Source organism: Priapulus caudatus, unplaced genomic scaffold, assembly GCF_000485595.1.
Source record: "Priapulus caudatus unplaced genomic scaffold, Priapulus_caudatus-5.0.1 Scaffold196, whole genome shotgun sequence".
Lineage (NCBI taxonomy): Eukaryota > Metazoa > Priapulida > Priapulimorpha > Priapulimorphida > Priapulidae > Priapulus > Priapulus caudatus.
The window spans coordinates 397,356-402,157 of record NW_014577257.1 but is presented as its reverse complement, the minus strand read 5'-3'; positions in this window follow the sequence as shown (position 1 = coordinate 402,157).

The following is a 4,802-nucleotide window of genomic DNA, read 5'->3' as shown; positions in this document are numbered from 1 at the left end:
TGACTGAGAAGAGCATAAGTTAGAGTAGAGGAGAGAGGAGGTAGGTGAGGGAGAGAGAAAGAGAGAGAGATGAGCAGGGAAAGGGTGGGAAGAGGTATGTGGTAGAGGATTAGGGAGGAGATAATGAAAGAGGGGGATGAGGTAGAAAATAATGGAGAGGAGTGTAAGTGACGAAGATAGAAGGGGAAACATGTGGAGAATGAACATATAATATGGAGGTGACAGCATGTAAACGTGAAGCGAATTAGCTGTTTGATAAACAACTTTAAACAAACTTGCTAGGCTGTAATAACATAAAGCTAACTGCGGCTGAACTGAACAAAGCGATTTGCGTTCGCCTGTTCAGTAGGTTATATGCACTTCTAAACGATACGAGCTGTCAATTATTCTATAATTTCGTCACCTCGGCGAGTGAGATAGCCATATTTGATAACTCTGCACTAATTGTTTTTGACCGTCATTAACAATCCTCTAAAATACACGCAAGGAACAACATTGTTTGGAGTCCAGACGAAATGTAGTATATAATGGTAAGTCATTACTGGACGATTACAACTTAAACTATTGTTAAGCTAGAGCACTGCGAGAGCACAGACCTCCGCCAAGGCAGTCTGAATTCTGTCACTGTAAAAAATTTAATTAATTAATTGGATCCGGATGACGACCAAAATGTAATCAATTCTAAGTTACCGATTTCTGACGTATTCTTGAAAATTTAATTAATTAATTGGATCCGCCGATCACCACCAAAATGTAATCAATTCTAAGTTACCCCATTTCTGACCTATCCTGAAAATGTTATTTATTAATTGGATCCGGATCACCACCAAAATCTCATCAATTCCAAGTTAGCCCATTTCTGACCTATCCTGAAAATTTTATGACAATCCGTCCATAACTTTTTCAGTTAGGCTGTACACAAACAAACCTATAGATTGATAGATAGATATTCGCTGAGTGCGAGCGTGCAGGTGGGGGAGGACTGTAGTTCTGCGGTTGCCCCTTAGCCTGTGGTTGCGTGTTTGTAAGTCTACAGCCAGCGCACCTAGCGGAAGTGAACTGAAACGTGCATGTTCACAAACCCACAAACCCACAAACCCACAAACCAACACTCAAACACACGCCGGTGAAAACATAACCTCCGCCAAGCCCCTGGCAGAGGTAATAATATTTCTTGTTTTATACTCTCTCACTGTGAAATGGTTTTAACGAAGAATAAATTTAAAGGAGCATTTCATTGTTTCGTGGAAGCAGCCATTAACAGCTTTCTCTGCTGACGAATATTCAAATAGGGGTTTGCCGTTTGATGTACCGGGATAGCAGGTTTACCAGCTGTTCTGGTCTTTTCTAGTAGGTAGGAAATAACAAAATTGCATACTTTGACCTTGTTTGATGTTGGTACTTCTTGCATAAATACCCCCGAATCTCCGGCGACTTATTGACATTGTTAGAAAGTTTGCGAGTCAAAAAGAAATTAAATGGTAAATGTTAAAAACACCATAGGCCGCACCGTGTAACGTTGACTGAGTTATCGTTAAAAACCTTATAGATTAAATTATTAATGATAGATTAAACAATGAATACCAAACACAACGTACTGGTTTCAAATAAAACATTTTCACAAATTCCACACTTCCATTCTTCACCAACCCGTGACACTTTTCTTCTCCTCGTTTGCTTTCCCCTTCTCCGCATGAGCCTCCTACTCCTGCGTTATCCTCTTCTCATTTACCTCCCCCTTCTTCGCCTACTCTTTCTCATTATACTCCTTTTTCTCCTTCTCTACCTCCTCTCTCTTTGTACTGTACCTTGTGTCTATCTCCTCTTTTACCTTCTCTCGCCGTAATATTCTCTTCTACCTTCTTTCCTCTCCCTTTTCCCCTTCTCCTCTTCCTCGGCCTCCTCTTCCTTTCACTGCTGCTGCTACCGCCACCACTACTACTACTGCTACTACTACACCTAATTCATCTCCTCTCTACTACCACCTCATCATCGTCTTTCTTACCTCTCCTCTCTCTTACTACGTACCTCCTCCATCCTGTCCTTTCTTCCCCTCTTCCAATACCTCTCTTCTCTTTGTTAATCCTCTTCCTTATCTTCTCCTCCTCTACAACCTCGTATGTCTCTACCTCCTTTCTCTACCATGTACCTCTTTCTCCACGCTTTCCCCCTTCCTCCTCCTCCTCCTCCGGATACTCATCTTCCTCTACCTTGCTCTCTTATCATTTTTATTTACCTGCCCCCTTACTTTACCCCCCCCCATTCTTCTCCTGCTCCTGTTCCTCCTTATACTCCTCTTCCGGCTCCTCCTTATACTCTTCCTGCACATCCTTCTCTCCTCATATATCTGCCCCTTCTCCCCATCTGTTTCCTCCGTCTCTTCCTTTTACCACCTTCCTTTTTTACTCCCCTCTTCCCCCTGCTGCTGCTCCTCGTCCTCCCCTCATCTACTTCCTCCCTCCTTTGACTATACCGATTACCTCTCTCCTCCTCCTCCACTACCACCTTCTTATCCTCCTCTTTATCCAGCTCCACCACTACTACCTTCTCATCCCAGAACAACCAGAGTAGATTACCTCCACTTGCGGTGTGGCATTGCTCTTTCACACGTTAGACGAATGGCGGCATCCCAAGTAGAGAAATTTAAACAAGAAAATGATGCTCGCCACCCCCTTTTCCAGAATGAAACAGTGCAGAAGAGACTAAAATTTAGGTACAGTTTCATGCACGCACTTCAACCCCTTGATGGCAACCCCCAAACTACAGGATCGCCCTATGGTCAAAAAATCTTCAGGCAAGCCAACATGAGCTTTTATTCAGTACTCAGGAATTCCTTCCACCCGGAGCCAATGGGCATGACCTACCTGGCTATGCCTAAATCGCCTCAGGACAAGGGTAGGTCGATGCCGGGCACTCTCACAGAAATGGAGATACATTGAAGATGGCCGAATCGAATGTGACTGCGGGGACGACTAGACTATATGGAACATCGATCTCCTGGAATGCTCCTGTTACCAGAGCCCTGTAGACCTGGACACCGTTTCAACTACGTACCAAGTCCTGTGTGTTACAGTGGCTATATGTCGAGTGTAGTGCAATGACCCGAGAAGAATTAATACCTTCTCATCCGCCTCTTTCTCTACCGCCCCTTCTCTGTTATCCCCACCTCTTATATCTCCTCTTTCCCTAACTCCTCTATCCTGATTTACTACCTCCTATCTCCCACCTTTCTTTCCACTATTCTCTTTTATTTTCCTCATCTCTGTACACCCCGGCCTATCTCCTCTTTCTTTTACCATGTACTTCGTCCACTCCCTCTCCTCCCTGCCTCATTTTACTCCTTCTTCTTCTCCTCATTTCCATCTCTTATACTACCACCACGCACCATCATCTCCCCCTGTCACGTACGTGTTCCGCTTTGCCCTCTTTCCCCCTTTACACCCTCCCATAACTTACTTCTTCTTTTACCAGATTCCTCCTCCTCCATAATCTTCCGCTCCCCCTCCACCTTAATTTTCCTTTTGCATTCCTGATCTACCGCACCTCCCTATATACATTTTCTCCTAAACAACCATCTTCCACTCCTCTGGCATCTCCCCCTACTCCCTCTTCCTCTACATCTTTCCGTTTCCTCTACCTCCTTCCTTCTCCGTTACATCCTCCCATCTCTTTCCATATCCCCACCTTTGTCTTCTTCTACCTCCTTGTACTCCATCTTCTCTCCATCCTTTTGTCTCTCGCTCTTCCTCCCCTTTCCCATCCTTGTCTCTTGCCCTCGTACACAACAATTTACCACATTTTTTTCTTTCTCTACCCCATCCTCCTTTCTTCCTCTATATGCGCGCTTCTCCTCTTTAAAGTGATCTAAATAGTAAAAAAAAAATTCTACTTTTTCACAAAATATAAGTAATTCTGCTCATTTTTTATGGTTAAATTGCTGCATTATACTTCCTGTTTTACTATATTGTTCGATGTAAAAATACACTCGTGACTCATACATAGCCCATAGCAAGCAATTAATGTTGGAAACATTATATCAAATCGTCCAGGTTTTTTGGATTTTTAACTAGTTGAGAAACAATCTTATCAGGTAAGAATTTGACGATACGTTTAGTCCCGTTAGTTCTTACTTTTAATGTAAAAAAATGGCAACAAAAATTTTACAAATTTTAACATAGAAAATTCGTGACGTAGTCAGTTTAACGTAATAAACCGCTCATTACTAGTTATCAGGCACTTTTGCCTTCGAGAATGGTAGCGCTGATAGCGATAAATTTGTGCAGAAGTTGAGATAAGTCTCAAATATGTAATGCCGGACAGTTTTCTTTAATATTCAGCATAATATGTGTGCACGAGAAAATCAAAAGAGAACATAAAATGAGAAGAGAAAATAAGAATAATAAAATCGTTCAGCACATATTTATTAGTTTAGTTGGAACAAAACAAAAGATCATGGCTACCATTTACGCTGGAGCGGTTAAATCAATGAAATAGGTATATGTCTATGAGAGGGGGTACGAGGGGGGGGGGGTACGGGAAGAAGGGGGGACGGGAGACGGGAGAGGATGGGGCGGGAGACGGGAGAAAAGGGGGCGGGGAGCGGAAGAGGAAGGAGTGGGAGTAGGGAGGCCAGTGGGCGGGAGGATTGAGAAAAAGAGAGAGAGAGAAAGAGAGAGAGAGAGAGAGAGAGAGAGAGAGAGAGAGAGAGAGAGAGAGAGAGAGAGAGAGAGAGAGAGAGAGAGAGAGAGAGAGAGAGAGAGAGAGAGAGAGAGAGAGAGGGAGAGAGAGAGAGAGAGAGAGAG